The sequence below is a fragment of the Gallinula chloropus genome (assembly GCF_964237585.1).
Source record: "Gallinula chloropus genome assembly, chromosome: 5".
Classification (NCBI taxonomy): domain Eukaryota; kingdom Metazoa; phylum Chordata; class Aves; order Gruiformes; family Rallidae; genus Gallinula; species Gallinula chloropus.
In genome coordinates, this window is record NC_140090.1 from 55,203,339 (window position 1) to 55,220,570 (window position 17,232).

Consider the following 17,232-nt stretch of genomic DNA (forward strand, 5'->3'; position numbering starts at 1 on the left):
TAGGAAGTAATACTGAACACTGGTTTTACTGTCTCTGTTCCTAACCTAGAAATGGTGGTAATTTTGCCACAACAGCCCCTGGAAAAAGCAATGATGCTATTGTCCTCAAATGAAGAAAACTAACTGTACTGAAATGGTTTAAATGCAATTCTTACCTAATCTACTATGAAATAACAAGGGGAAAAAATGGCCTTTTGCTGGAGCAGTTTTATCTCCCATAAGTTAAGAGAAGTAAGCTAGTTATCTTACATCCCCACATTGTTGTTCCTATACAAGTTAAGTGAATAAATGTAAGAAAGGTATTGTTCACATTATTTACTTCATATCTAATCCAAAGTAAGCACTGAGCTTATGAACAGGAGCCCTGCTTTGGCTTCAGTGAAGTGAAGCCAGAGCAAGCCCATTTGTCTGGAAACTGCTGAGCTGAAATTGGAACTGGAAACCCAAGCAGCTAGACCTTACCTCGGCCGCTCAGTATTATCCTATTTCAGATAAGGCCAGGAAATAAAAGTCAACTCATAGTCACTTCACTGTTCCTGTGAAGACACAACTGCTTGGCAAGAAAGAAGCTACATGGAGTGTCCTAGGTGGAGACAATTGAAGGAGTTTGCTTTGTTTCCTTGCTTGTTTTAACATTATTATTGAATAGCTATCCTGAAAGACTCACTACCTTCATCTTCCATAAGATAAATAACTGCTCTATTTTATACACCTTTTCCTACAGCTCATATTATTATTTTGAGGGGTTTTGCATTACTGTAGGCACTATTCCTCTTTCTAAATTTGGCAAAAACCCGAACTCCAACCTTAGGGAAGCAAGCCTTCTTCCTCTTACTGCAAGTAGTCAGTACTATTATGAGGCAAGTACTTTCTACTGGTCTTCCTAACATCTTGTAAACAGTAATTAATTTTTTTTTTTACACAAGCATTAGGCAAGAATCTCACCTAATTTTAGTCCATGCTTTCAAATAATGTTATTAACAACATATTCTATGTGAAGGACTGTATAAATTATATGGTCAGCTGTAACGTGGCAGCAAGGTGGGTTCCTCATCCACGTCACACCAACCCACCAACCCCACCCAGCCAATGACAGCACTTTGCTCTGTTCACTGGAGGCCAGCAGAACTTCCAAACAGTGCATGTAACAATGCACAGTCAATCAAGGGCTCAAGGGGAGAAGGACAGTTGCATTGCTGTGGAGGACAGCATAAGTGAAACAAAATCACAGTTCTTAGAGCAACTTGATCTTATGTTCAAGGATGCAGTGAAGTTTTTATACTCCTTTCAGTATGACGCAGCAACAGGTGCAGCAAGAAGCAGAAATAAAAACTGATGCCCAATGGTCTTTAAATAGGTAATGCTGTAGGAGGGTTGTTGAGGGGGGTGAGGTATGTGTGTGTGCAGGAAGAGTCTGGTTTAGGACAGAAAAAAAACAGTTATACTTAAATCCTATCACCTTATAGTGCATGAGGAAAGGTAAAAGTGTCTAAACATCTTAAAAGACCTCCAAGTAAATATTTCCCCGTAAGAGATAAACATGCTCCAAAACACAACAGAATAGTAAAATAACTAGTGAACCTGGCTCAGGTGCACAGCACTTGCCCAGCATACCTACGTTTTCACTGGTGCCACCTCCACTAAGACACCCAAACACCAATAACAACCAGAACTGTCCGCTATGGTAGCAGGCAAACACAAAGAGCTGAGAATGATGTGGTCTTCTTGGAATTGCTTTGCCTAAACATACCACATCTAACTATGATATCAGAATCAAGTCCTCTTCTGTTTTCTCACATCTCTTAATTATCTATTTCTCTACATACTGAGATGAAGACAGTGCAGTTACTGTACCCTGAGAACAGTGAAAAAAATATTTATTCCAATATATGTAAGCTGTTGTACTATTTTTAAAGGATAGTTGTTATCCAAGTTCACATGCAGAAACAGTGGAATATTTCCCACTGCGTGAGGAAAGGAGATAGGTCATGAATTGACTTTCCTTACACTTGTAAAGCCAATCTGAAATGCTCTAGAGCAAACCAGTTTCCCTTTGAAGCTCTCAAAGGTGACTAGCAGGTGGTTATCACACACAGATTTCTTCTATTGCCCTATGAAAGGAAGAGATGGAAAAGGACAGTCCTTAGCCAGGGTGTGCTTTCTAACAGTTACAGAGCTAATTAGCCAGCGTTTTAAAAAGCACAGACTATCCTGTGCAAGAGTTGGATTTTCTTCATTTTCTGTAATTTTTTCTATGCTAAGAGCTATAGCATGTTAAAGGAAGTACAAATTCAGGTTTTGAGCAAGCTGTAGCAGCTGAACTGGAAACAGTGAGAAGTTAAATTCGAGCGCACCTGAATCTTTCTTAAAAAGACTCTCAGACTTCTATTAATACCAGTCTTAAAAGCAAAAGTGTAGAAAAGCAATTGATGTAAATTTCATTGAAAAGTTTCATTGGAGACTATGCACTAAGTACCAGAGGAACATTCCCATTGAAGTTATGATTTATTGCCAAATTTCATGGGGTTACACTGGACCAAGTAATATTGGCACAGATATCTCTTCATGGCAAGTTTGAAGAGCAGTAAAACTCCATAAGAGACCACTGGAAGATGTTTCTGTGCATTTTGTCCAACCAGCAGTTTGGCTTGAGAGTTTTAAGGTGCCTAAAAAAATCAGTTCAAAATACAGTTTGATACAGAAATCTTGAGAAAAAAATGGTGCCTTGAACATCAATCACCCTAAAGTTTTTCTTAAACAAACTGAATCAGGTAGCTTAAGTTGACCAGTAGTATTCAAAACTGGGCTAGTTTTGTTATACATCAGTCCACGAATCAAAGAACGCAAGAAGAAGGAACGCAACCTACAAATATTTTTAGAATGTCTAAAATTCAGTGTAGTAGTTTAGGTTCTGCTTTCAGCATAACACATCAGCCGTGAATATGTCACCAGAAGTGAAAGCTGGATGCCAAATGATTGAGAAACGTCTGGTGTGTTCCAGAAGCACAGCTAGATGCACTTACGTCATCTGTAATTTTTCAATTTGACATTATAACTAAGCTTTAACTTAAAAGACTAGCAATACCAGGCTTCACTGACAGCAGAGGAGCTAGCAGTTTGTAAAAACTATCTATCTTAATATTTGGTTTCAGCTGTTTTGTTTGCTTGGTTTTTTGTTGTTTTTTTCATTTGTTCTTTGTTGGGTTCTTTGTGTTTGTTTTTGTTTTTTTTTTTTAAGGTGCCTTGCATTGAAGGCCCCAGTATGAAAAACACAAACACCAAACACTCAACACTCAATATTACCCTATTCCATGCCTTTGTTTTGTTTTTCAAGCCCCTGAAGTCACTCTCTGGACCACTTGGACAACCCTTTCTCCTCTCCAGGAAGAGATGATCATTATTTGGAGGGGAGAGAAGCCTAGAATTTCTGTAAACTTCTGTTGAGGTTTTGCAGGTTCCTTATACCATTCTTCTGTTGTGCTCATATTTTGCAATTTTAAAAAAATAATAATGATTGGTTTGCTTCAGAGCAGTGACATATACATTGTTATCACAAGCACCTGCCACAAACTATTCAAAGTGTCGTATTTGACACATGGTCCCACTGGCAGCAACTTCTATTACACTATTCTAACATTTGTTTAAAGTTTTGTTACTCTCTCTTCTTGCCCCTTCAGACAGTTGACTTAAATCCCTCCCATTTCCACTCTCCAGGCAAACCTCACATCAGCAGGTAGGTAAAACTTATAATAGAAGCTCAGGACCTTCCACAAGTAAGAAGCAGCTCTGAAAGGTTAAATGCAAAACATTCAAAGTCACTGGGTTATGTCTGAAAGCTGAAAAAACCCCAACTTAAAGAAACACGCTTAATAGCACTTCATAGCAGAGCTTGTCCTGCCCAGACATTCTCCTGGAGCACTGCACACAGACTGTGCTGGGAACAGGCAGGCATCACCAGTCACAGGCCAGCACCAACTGCAACCAGTACCCACGTTCCTCCTTTGCAAATTGGACACCTCTTCAGAAGACTTCTATCCATATGAGAAGCTCCCTGTTCACATGAAAGATGGACTAAACCACTATCACTCAGCAGTCTTAATTTCCACTCTACTAGAGTGCTAGGAAGACATGTAAGCCATCTGCTGCCCCCAGGGCTGCGAGTAGTATCAACAGTGCTGACAAGTGTCTTATTTGTGACACCATTCCTTGGGGAAACCTCCAAGAGACAGCAGAAGTGCTACCACAAGTCATCTGAAAGCTATCACCCAGAAGACTTTTCCAGGACAGGTTTTACTTCATAGAAGTTAATGACTCTAAACTGCGCTCAGTGCTAGCAGTTTGTATTTTCAGAGTGTGCTTCAAAACACAAGCTCATTTCCCCCATTTTCACTGCTTTGATGCAGCAGTGTTCCCAACATGCTTCGGTTGCTTCCTGGGCATCACAGCTCAACACCTGCTCTTGCAAACGTAAGACAAACTCAACCCAGAAGAATTAAGTATTATTTCTACTGCTACTACAGAGACAATACACCTAACTAAACACCAGATGGGGAATGCAGTAACAAAACATCTGCCTGGTGAGCTATCTTGCTACAATTAACTATCAGCTGTTAAATGTCACTGGATAGACCCACATCTACAAAACAGAACTGATCACAGAGCCTCTGTACAGCGGCGCTCCAGCCATCACATTTAAACTCTCATGACACTCTACAATTACACACCCGCAAGCTAGAAACTGTTCTTACACGTCTCTCTTGCAGTCAGCATCTGAAAACTTATTAGGATCCTTTCTCCTTACAAGATTATCTGAGACCAGTCACGCAGTTTTTTAGGCGTCCTACAATTTTGATTTTTATATGAAAGCGTCAAGATAGTATATCAGCAAAAAGTACAAATAACAGTGCAGACCTATTAGCCTCCCTTTGTGGTTGATGTTGATTTGTCAAAACTAAATGAGAAGCAGATATCTATATAGGGATAAAAAAGCCCAAGCTGTTTAGAAACTTCACTTGGAAATATTTACAATGTAAATTTGTATTACAATGTATTGTATTTCTAACTGTGCCTTTGAGTCCTAGCTCTTCTGCTTTTTATCATTTTAGCTTTGAACATGAGAACCAGTCTTGGATCACACTCAGCTCAGAACAAAACAGCCACAAAGTATGGGGCAGGACCCATCTCCAAAGGATTCGTTAGTCAAAGAATTTTTCTTCTGTTCCACACAACTTAAATATCCATTTCCTTTCACAAAATGGTTTGGGTTGGAAGAGACCTTAAAGATCATCTAGTTCGAACTCTCCACTAGATCAGGTTGCTCACAGTATGCCAGTGAGAAGTAAATTTAACTCCCTTAGTTTTTGGGAGAACAAGTGCCAAATGTGTCTACCAGCCCAACCCTCTTCCAGCATCAGCCCAACCATCCATCCGCAAGATGCCCACACAACTGTGTTACCTCATTTCTGCACATTGCCTGTTGCGTACTGGTACTCACAACTCCTGGGTAAGCGTTCTTAACCCTCCATCTATCAAACTAACCCATTAACTGACAACTTATGTAATTTCTGGGCATAGCAGAGAAGCTGCTAGGAAGGACACGTGTGCTGGCTATCAGATGCTGATCCAGGCCTTCCAGACAGCTGCCCTGAGCGACAACCCACCAGAGAGCCCAGTATGGTAAAAGAGAAGGATCATCTTACAGAAGAGTGAAAGCTTCACCAGCGAAGTAGCACTGCCTGGTACAGGGGAGGAACTGGCAAGAAAAACAGCGAGACAGACCTTTATCACCCACCCATGAAAGATTTGTTTAATACGAAAGAGGAAGGTGAAAGGAAAACACAGGCAGACCTGCCCTTTGTCACCTCTTGCACCAATTGAGAAGACATGCCCACCCACCACCACAGGACAGGGGGCACAGATGGGATCCACTCCAAGAACCCCCTGGACACTGTTGGGGACTAAAGGAAACAATTAGACCCAAGCAGAGCACAGTGCTGGAAGGCACATATACTGCAGGCAGATGCTAATGAGTAAACAGGCCAATCACTGTAGTTGTTTTTTTATTACAGTTGGAGATGATTAAGAATGGCAGGAAATGGTTAGATTAAAAAAAAAAAAAAGTACATGCAAGATTTCCTCACACGATAGCTTCCTTGCCTCAAGACACATTTGGATGCTCTGAACTTCACTTTGAAACACTGATGGTCCATTGATGCTCTTTCCAACTGCTCACATTTGCAGTCACAGCACCAGCAATGGCTTGCCAGCTTTATTATCTGGCTGACTGGAGTCTTACAGTATTTGGTTTGTGAACTGGAAGAGCCTTTAAAAACAGGTAAGGTAAAGCAGGGGTCATCCCAAGCTATTCTTGCCCCCATACCTGGTTGTGAAATAAGTTGTGGAACAAGCGTCCCCCACCAACCTTACTATAAACAGAAGAGACACAGTGTGGCCAGCCTAGTGCCAGCCTAGAAAGAGTACAAGCTTCTCACCCATAGTTTAGCTTGCCATATGTTCATGTGCAGCAAAGTCTTCCAGTGTTATGAACAAAAAACTCATTTTCCTTTTTCCTTGTAACCACTGATGTTTAGTTACTGCATACAGCTTACAGTGATTATCTAGCTTCTCTAAGACAAAAGTTTCTCAGCTAGCAGCAACAATCAGAACCAACACTTCAGATAAGACAGACAGAGTTTAGGGTAGCCAAGAACTACTAAGCTGTCCAGTGCTATTGTCTACATTTTTAGATATGCACAAGATACCTGCAGCCTTACTAGAAAATTTTTTCAACAGGCTTAGACAAAAGCAGCACCTAAAAAAGGCCTCAGACCATAATCTGTCCCATTCCTTTAGCACCAGCTGACACTCATGACAAGAAGGGCTGCAACTCGCAGTACCGTTCCTGCCTACAGAGGTGAGCTTCAGAAAAAAAAAAATTAAGATTATTAAAGTCATTGCGCACTCTGAGATTTTTCTAATAAAGAATACTAATGGAAGAGCTGGGCTTTTTAATCAACATTCAAAATGAAATGGTTCTGGCAGGTAGGAAGAAGTGCTCTTCCACAAATTCTTCTTATAAGCCATGGGCTGTGACTCAGAAGTAAAACTACACTGCCTGTCTCATTAAAAAAACATTATATTTCTCTGTGAACATCTTCCGAGTTATGATCTTGTTTTCCCATTTCCAGCACTAAGCTTGCAAGAACATAATTATCTGCCTAGACAACACACAGTATTTTTCTTTTTTACACAATCTATTATGCCCCTGAAACATTTCCTTTCCATTGTACCATTTGAGAACTTTTTTTAAAAAAAAATAAAACCTTGCCCTTGAAATCCCTGCCTGTTTGCCATTTTACTTTTCCAGAAGCAAGACTATTACAGACTCTTCCCATACTTTTATTCTGGAGGGCTGATCCCCTAAGAGGTTAGAAGACAGATGCGCTAACTGAAAGCCAAGCACATTATCAGTTCCAGTGCCACCGAAATCATTAGCCAAAGCCTGAATTTCATCCCACCTCCATGATTTCACTTCAGCGCTATTTAAAGAGAAAATACTGCAAGCCACAAAGCTTGTTTCATAATGACAGACTCTTTCAGAGTTAAGAAAAATATTGTGCAATTGTTTTTTTTTATTGTAGAAAACAAACTGGCTTCATATTTCTCATATCCTCCTCTCCCAAGCTTAATTTTCTTTCTTTTAAAAGTTAAGGCCATTCTGGTGATCCTTTTTACAAAGGTCCATGGAACACTTCTGGCATGTGTATGAAAATAGCAGACTGTGGTGCACGGGTAGAAGTTGTTATGCCAGTATGTTTGTGGGTTTTCTTGGCAACAGACCACAACTGCTTATCATTTAACTATGCCCTCAGATGATGTTTCTGAGTTGGGAAGACCCATATCCTGGGGCTGGAACTTAACACTTGAAGAATTTAAATTCAAGAATAACTTGGTGTAACTTCTAGTGTAGCAGCCTCAGTGATAGGTTTGGGGCTTTCTGGTTGGTATTTTTTTTTTCTTCCCCCTTTAAGCATGAGCAGGACACCAAAACAAAGTCATGGGATCAAGAAAGGAAAGAACTATTCATGATCAACTGATCTTAATCACACTGAAATTTTCATGGCTTTCTTCCAGGAACAGACAAGCTAAACAATTTCTATCTGTGATGTACAGTCCTCTACTTCTAAATCATTTTTCTTCCTTCCATTCTCAGTTTACCAATTGTTTAGGACAGTGGTGCTGTAGCAAGTCTCCTGATCCTTATGATAAGGACTTACTGGCAGAGGAGTCTCCTGTAAAAGCCTCAGGGCATCACCAAGGCCCATAGCTAACACCCCTCCACAAAACACATCTGCCTCCACTGACAGCTACTGGGAATACTTCCAAGCTGCTGTCTTTGACAGTGTTTGGGGACTCACTATCTAGCTAATAAATCAAGGGAAGCCAGAAGTTTCCTACAGACACACTGAAGTAGGATAGGCACTCTCAGCTAGTTCAAGCTGGAGAAGTAGTAACTGCCTTATTTATGAGCTCTGGCAAAGTCTCCAAGACAAAAAAAAAACCAAACAAACAAACAAGAAATAACTTTTTAAAAAAGGGGGAAAAAAGTTTATGTTGTATGACCTTAGCTTGAGGGATATTCAGTCTGTGTTAAGACAGAAAGTTCACACTGTTTTGCAGCTCTTCCAAGTTACCCATCAGAGCAACAGAATACACTTAGACCTTATCCATCATCTACAAGCTTAGCAGAAGAGATCAGTGTCTCATTTTCTCCCTGATAAAGGGACTTGAGAAGAAAGAAAAACACCAACTTCAAAACCACAGATTAATGTTAGTCAAGCAAATCTGGATTATTCTTCACTGAAAAACACATAGCATCGAGTTTATGCTCACTTTAAAAACTGTCCTGCAAATGGCAACCTTCCTGTTTCTGCTTTAGGATCCCTTCTATAAAGGAGTTAGTTTCAAGATTAATAGACTGATAACAAGGACACAACTTTATTTTTGATGTTCAGTATCAAAACATTCCAACTTTCAGTTTACAACAGCACAGAATTTATGGAGCAAGAACCTGGCTACCAAAAAGCAGGAGATGTAAGCCGTAGTCAAACAAGCCCAAGTAACCCACTGAAAATAATTACGTGAGCTCTTATCATCATTTCCTCTATTGAGGAGGAGCACTGGTGAAAGCAATTGGGGTTTCTAGCCGTATAAACAGGTTAAAACCCGATCCCCACCCAGCCCATGCACCGAAATGGGAGATGACATTCTCAGCACCCAACTTCGCACTACTGCCAGTTACACCCGGTCACGAGAAGGTAAGGGGAACGAGAAACGATGCTCTCTCCGGCGATATTAAACCTCGCTGCAGTTCCAGCGCTGCCTCCACATACGTGCATCTCCACAAGCGCACTCTCCTGAACATTTAAGGCTACTCGACAGAATGGAAACGCAACCGTGAGGGGCAGGAGAGGTGAATTTTATTGTTGAGACAGCGCTAAGAGAAAAACCGAATGAGGCGCGTAAGGCCCCCGCCATACGGACGATGAGGCGCAGCCCAGATCCGCGACCCCATCTGCTCGGCTCCAGGCCCCGCTGAGGGGGCACCGCCGGCCGCGCCCGCCCCGCCCCGGGCCGTTAGCTCGGGCTCCGCACCGCCCAGCGCAGCCCGACCCGCTCCCGGCCGGGAGACGAAGACGGACCCGCCACGATACCGCTACTCGCCGGCCGGGCGGGCGGGCGGCTCCCGAAGGGCTGATCGGCACCCTCCCTCGGCGGCAGGGAGGGAGGGAGGCGGCCGCGGGCCAGCCCTCTCGGCGGGCCGAAGCCGGCGGGCAGATGAGGCAACGAGGAGCCGAGTGAAGAGCGCAGCGAGCCAGGGAAGGGAGCGGGGCGAGGGAGGTGCCGGACGAGGGGAGCGGGAGGACCGGAGGCGGCGGAGGGGCGCGGGTCAGCCGTACTCACCGCGCGGGCCCCGCCGCGGAGCCGCGGCCCCACTTCCTGTGCGCTAGGAAACGAGCGGGCGGGGCGCCTCCGCCGCGGCCCTTAAAGGGGACGGCACCGGCCGCCCCCGACCGCCTCCGGGGCGGGACCGGGTATCGGTCGCGCTGTGGGAGAGGGCCCCCACACGCGTCGCGGTGTCCCCCGGGCTGCCCGTGGGAGGCAAGTGGCGGGGCCGCTGCCTAGAGGCGGCTGCGAGGGCCCAGCCGGACCTCGCCATCTGCCGCCTGGCGTGCCGGCCTCCGCACGTCGTCAGGCTGGAGGCACATTGGGCGCTGGCGCTGCTCGGGAAGGCGGGAAGTGCGTGTCCGAGAGCCGCTGACAGGGGCGCGATAAACGCAGCGTGCCAGGCCACGGCAGGGGCGAAGGAGGGCGCAGCTGCCGCTCGCCATGGCTTGCGACGGGCCGCTCCTCGGGCCTGGCCCCGATCGTGCTCTGTGTCCCGGCGAGGGCCTCTGCCGCCACACGTTCTGCATGGGAAGCGGCCCTGCTGCTGCTCCCGCCCGGACATTCCGCCCGCTGGCTGATGTGGCTGCTCAGCCCGGACAGGGACTTCTCACCCCTCTGCGCTTGTGCTTTCTTGTGGGTCTGACCACAGTACCACGTAAGGTAGGAGGTCAGACGCTGCTGTGCCAGCTGAGGACACCAGAAGCCTGCTCCGCAGCCATGCCCATTTTCCACATGGCAGTGAAACCTAGAACTGTGACGTAGCCTTTTTGTCGGCAGTGTTTGGTCTACATCAAGCAGAATTTGCTGACAACTGCTTTCTTCTTACACAAATGTTTATTTACGGCTCTGTGTTTCCAGAGGAACGTTTTGTGATATTGGTTTTTTTTAAATTCTCTGCAGGACTTGGCTTGAAAGGAAGCCAGGCTCAGGATCTCCTGTGCTTACCAGCTGTCTGCATGAAGGGTGGCCTGTAACAGCTTAAAAGGGAAAGTAGGGGCCAAGAACATCATGGGAACCAGGTGAGGTAGTAAAGTTCTCTTGTAACTATGTATCAAATTGTTCTGGTCCCACTCATCATAAGCAGGGTTATGCAGGCTCAAAAGCAAGTAAGGGCTTCCTCTGTAAAGACCCGCACCCCCACTTGATATGACTTCTGGTTTGCCTGTGACTTCTCATTTGCCCAAACTGAAAAGGAGGGACTGTGTGCTTTCCAGAGCAAAAACCCTGATGGTTGCAGTGTTGGAGTATTGCTCTGCCAAGGACTGCACAGCACTGAGCACAGAGAAGCCCTTTGTCTTCAGGCAGACAGAAACCTGTTCGTTGATAAACATCTACACTACACAGCCTGGGTGTCCAAGGATCTGGTATGTTCAGTCCAGATTGCAAAGTGTCAGACAACAACAGTCTTGCCAGGGAAAACCTGAAATAAACAGTGATTTTTAAATAGATGGCCCACCCGCAGGGAAAGTGCACGTTCCTGTCCCTCAGATCTTGTCATGAGGCTGGCTCATTAAAGTTAGGTATCCATCAAAAATACACTTGAAGAGGCTCACAGAGAAGAGAGCTAGCAGAAATTTAGATATTCACATATGTGCTCCTGAAACTAGGTAAATGTGGGTTCATTCATTTTTTAAGCAGTATGTAAATATACTGCTATTTTAAGACCAACACCTCATGTGAAGTTTCAGTGTTGCGTATTACAGATGACTGTCGAGTACCCCTCTGCCCCTCCTTGTTTTCTGTGTTGTGAAAAATGTATGAGTTTACTATGGAGTTGGGTAATTTTACTGATGCTGGAGACTACATGGTTCTGCAGACATATTATTTGCAACTACAAACAGCATAACAGAATGGAAATAAATCATTGATTTCATTGCAATGCCTATCTTGAACTTGACAACCCTTCATCACCCACTGGTTGATATAGGAGAGCCTTCAGGCTTCCCAGGTACCACTCTTCTCCACAAGAGCTAGTTGCCACCGTGTGGGGAGATCTCTACCGAGCCTTAGGAGATTGTACACAGAATACAATCCTTCTCTAAGTGCTGGGTTGCTCTATATACCAGAATTCCTTCACTTCCAGAAAGATTATTTTTTTTTCGGATTTAGTGAAGGAAAGAGTAATAGGTTTCTTCATCTCTAGTAGTAACAACTTGAGTATTTGTAATATAAGAGGTCTACCACAACAGGAAAAACGTTTTGGCAGTGATGATGTGTGTAACTTCCTGACTCTTCTATCAGCATGAGCTATTCCAAGTTGAGACATTCCTTCATAACTCAGACCTATATTTATGCTGACAGATGCTGTAGATCCTATTTGGTATTAGTCTCACAGGCCCACAGAGGAATTCCTGGTTTATTTATGAATAAAGTAGGCAATAAAACATGTAGCAAATGTCTGTGTTTTAAGACAATTTCATCCTAGGGATTCTCCTTAGTGAAGTATTTCCAGACCTCCTAGAATACAAAAGAAATAGGTGTATAGTGGTGACACAGCTTTGAATTTTATTAAAATATGATGATTATTTTAGAGACATAGAGACAGACTAAAAATATTTTTCTAAACCTTGGTAAAAACTGTTCATAAATTGGTACAGTTAGAGGAAAGAAAGTAGCTGGCATTAGCTGAATCAAAAAAAGATTTCTCTAGAACAGCATTATGTCCAGCTTTTAGCAGTCTTTGTTTTTTTTTCCTTTCTCTTTATATCTAGCCTTTTAATTTTTTTTTTCCCCCAAGCATATGTGTGGGCTGGAGGGGAAGAAACAATAGAAAAAAGAGAGAGGAGATAATCTGACAACATGATGCTAAAGTGAAGTAATGTAAATGAGACCAAAGGAGAAAAGAAAAAACAGTGGATATTTTTGTTCTTTTATCCTCTCAAGTCAAAATGAAACATGTATGTGGACTAAGAGAAATGGTCTGTTATTTTGCCTGAAAATTTAGAGCTTTAATTGCTAACAATAGTCATTAGTTTGCCTTGACACAGGGCTTTTTGTCAAACACTGCAGCTCACTCAGCCTGAGTGATGGCACCAGTCCAACATGATCTCATATGAAGCTGCTTTCTTTATCCTTAATTGTTGCAAATTATTTATAACAGTGAATTACACAACTAAAAGTATAAAGAAATTTTAATAGCCTGCAATGAACCATCTTACAGTATTTTGAACGTCTTGATTTATATTTTCTTACCTTAAAATCCTCATTTTGAGGTTTTGTTTGCAATGATTTTCTGTAACCCTTTGTCACTGGTCCTATCCAAACACATCTTGTTGCTGTGGTCTATGAAATATGGGGTCATAGGAAAGGTGGTGCACTACAGTAGAATGTCTGGCTTAGGGAATGCTAACCTCGATCTCAGGCTCTGCTGACAATGCTGTAGAGTGTGAGCATCAGCCAGGTCACTGAAAGGGTGACCTCAGGCTGGCGCTGTGCATACCTCCCAAAGTAAAAAGGACATCATTGAGATCTTACTCTTATCCTGGGGCATCTACAATGACTATGAAAGGTAGGTGGAAGGTCTGGATATTTTACTTCACTGCTTTAGAGATTGCGTTAATCCCTTGGTTTACGATAGAAGAGACAGTACATACATAACCTTACTTTGTACCAACACACAAGCAACTTTACCATGCAGCAACCTTCCTGTATTGAATTTTACGGTCCTTTTGTTGTGCATTGTTGTAACATTTTGATTTTGTCAATACTTAGACTTCTGGTTTCTATATTTTTGAATGTTGAAGAACTCCATATATTTATATAGTGGTTTGGTGTCAAATAAATACAAATTCTTTGGTACTGTAACATTCTAAAATTCAGACTCTGAAATGTATAATTTATACAATGTTTTGGAAATGAACTGCTATAGATTGCTTTTTCCTACTGCTTCAGGATCACAGTTGCTAAATTAACTTCCTTTCAGAAATTCCCATCAGAAAACAGTCCGTACAGACTGTATCAACCAACTTTAAACTCATATAGAGTCTTTCCGTGCATTAAAGCAGACTCAGTAATTTTCATACTCATTCATGAAACTAGAAGGCATTCCATATCAGAAAAGATGATCAATACAATCACAGCTATAAGCAAACATACATAAGATTTAATAACTTTACTATCTGAAAAAGCTTTCTTCAGGTGGCAAAAATGCTTTTTATAGTCCACTTGTTTTTTTCTTTGAATAGTGATATTTTAGTTTAACTTCATCAATGGTATGGGAATCTGGAAAAGCATATGGAAAGTTCTATGAGAATTGTTAGGATATAATCTATCAAGATAACTTTTTCAAATCAACAACTCGTTAGCAACAAGTGTTTGCTGAGCTCTTTGATGGTACCAAATGGATCCCAGAGACGTGACTGTACAGGAAATGCAGGCCTCACTTTGTTTTGTGCTGCAGAGGAAAGGGAATGTGCAGAAGGGGAGTTACAGGGGTCTGGGTTAAGTGCCTGGGCTGTCCTGCCTGCTCCAGCTGGGCGCAGCAGGCAATATTCTGCAGCAGTGGCTGGTCATGTTTCCTGGCCACATGGCCTTGTGTTTGCTGGCAGTTACATTGGGTCATATGCCCAGGGCTCCACTGCTCACTTGGAACTGCACCAGGGTATCATACCCAACTAACCTGTAACATGTATGGAAAGTAAGTCACATACATAGTGCTGTAATTCTGCATTGGTTTATTTCTGGCTACTCCAAGACACCTTTACTGTATAGCCTCTGTCTAATAACACCAAGAAGTGCTTTATGTGTTTTTCTAAAAAGAGAAGACAATTTTGTCACAACTATATTGGCTATAAAGCAGCTCTGAAACAAAGCCCAGGCAGCCGTATTTTCTACCTAGAATGGAAAACAAATTAAGAGGACTTAGACTAGAGAACTCAATATTATGCAAACCATACCAAAAATGACACATTCCTTTTTTTTTTTTTCCCCTTCTCCAGTATTACAAAAGAATAACCTGTTAAAACTATAAAGTAATATATTTTAAGTCAGTCCTATTAAATTACTTTTTAAACTGTAGTTTTTACTGTCTCGGATGCAGAAAGAGAAATAAGTTAAGATTTTTATATATGAGATTGAAGCCAGGCAGTCTTTGACGAGCACTTCTCGTCTGAGAAGACAGCAGTATAAATTATCAAGGTCTTTTGGTTGGTTATCTGGTAGAGTTCTTTTTTGTATTTGAAAACCTCATGCACCAAAGCTCGTTATTCAGATAAAGATCTACATTAAATACAGTATCTTTAGAGAAGGAAATAGTTGGGTTTCCTTAATCTGAGATGCTTCATGTTTTATGCAAAATACTCTGTATATCAGTATTTAATATGCCGTATTGCCTAATCTGTTGTACCCACTGGGCCTGCACAGCAATCAAAAAACCCGCCTTCCACAGAGAATAAAGACAAAGCTGTAGGGAGGTACAGTACAGACATGATCATTCATGCTGACAGATGAGCAAACAGGACAAAACTGGTGTTCATTTCTCTGTACAACAGACAGGGCCAGAAACAAAGAACCTTCTCATGTGTTCATTGTCTGTATTGTGCTGGCCAATTTTTTGCAGTATCTGTCTACTCCACTCATTTTTGTTTGTTTTTCCCCCAGGCTTTTGTTTGTAACTGCCCAAAAACATCCACCACCCCCCAAGTCCAGCTGGCTCATAAAATGTTATGTTTGTTGCTCTTTGTTTCTACCACCGCTGACTGTTGTGTATACATTGTTAAAATGTTTTTAGGTGCAACATTTTTCCTATTTGTAAACTATTCCTCCCTTAAAATGACATTACTACTTTGATTTTATTAGTAGCACTTTCCTTTCAAGGACTGGAAAAATTATTGCAACATTGAAACAGTGTAAGACTGGGCTAAAGGAAGGTGGGGGGGCACACTGTTCCCTCCTAGAGAGTAGCATAAACAATCAACGTCAACCAGGAAAAATACCATACTGCAATTGAGCAGTGTTTAGATTTCCATGGAAATTGGCATCTCATCCTGTGGTGGAAAACCCAGTGCCTCATGTTAAAGCACGCCATTGGGAGGTCACTATTATTATAAAACCAGTTGGTAAAGATGACCTGATCGGCAAACTCAGGATCAGCTGTCACTGAGCTGCCTTCCTACTGGTCTCACAAGGTCCTCTAATTTTTGACTTGTAACAATTGTTTTATCTCATCTTTGATAAGAAAAAGCTTTGCTAATACGAATCTTGCAATGGCTCACATCTGTTGGTACAATGGAGCTCCAAATTAATTCAAAGGAAGGTTTTGCATTAGGCATGCAATCATAGGAGAGCTGAATTGCAAGACGACTTGAAATTCACTTGAATTTGTTCCCATTTCTCAAGAGCGAGGAAATTTTTTCCCCTTTTCTTCTTTCCTGATCCTATTTTTAGAACTAGAATAAGAAAGACCTGATCTGGCAGCCTGTGCCCCATTTAAAGTAAGGGATATCAGAATCAGAAGTATTTGCTAGAAGGAACTGAATGGGTTTATATATATATATATAAATAAAATGTTTCTCTTTAATTTTCATTTCACGAATGCCAGTTACCAGTTCTTTGACTGTGCTAGTCAAGTGACAATTTGTACTATTTTAAAAACCAAATCATATATATGACAGAGTAAGGACAGAGATAAGAAATTTTTTACACTGAGTGTTTCTGTGATGCCAGCATCTTAGAGACCATGTGCAGGCTGCATTACAGTTACTGAAGCATATGCAAAACATGGGGAACTTCATTACCAATGCAGACTGGTTTCTAGAACTTGGCCACGTGTAGCAGGTGATTAGGATGGTGCTCACATGTAGGCTGTTTATTCAGGGAAAAGCCAGCAAGGCTGGGGTTCTGGAGAGGTGAAGTCCTTGGCCACCCCTTGCCAGAGACAGGTAACCACCCACAGCAGCCCGGCACCAACTGGCACAACTTTCTGTCCCAGCTTCCCAGGCCAGCAGCAACCTCCCTGCTGCAGAGCAAGGTCAGGGCACAGCAAACATATTCCTGGGGATGGGGAACCACCAAGGAGCCTATTTGGGAAATAGGCAAGCAGACAAAAAGCTCTAACTTTAGTTTTTAGCATAATTCCAGTATCGAGATTAACTAGGGACTCTTGTTTAACCGTGACACGTACGGAGGTGCTGCTTAATTACTGAGAGGGATGTGGTATTTTTGTACACTCAGTTGCAATGTAGATTCTGGAATCAACATGCAAGGTACAGTTCTGTACCTTCTCTGCACCCCTGAGCTATGTGTTCAGGTCACTACTGTATGTTTGATGCCTTTTATAGTAATAAA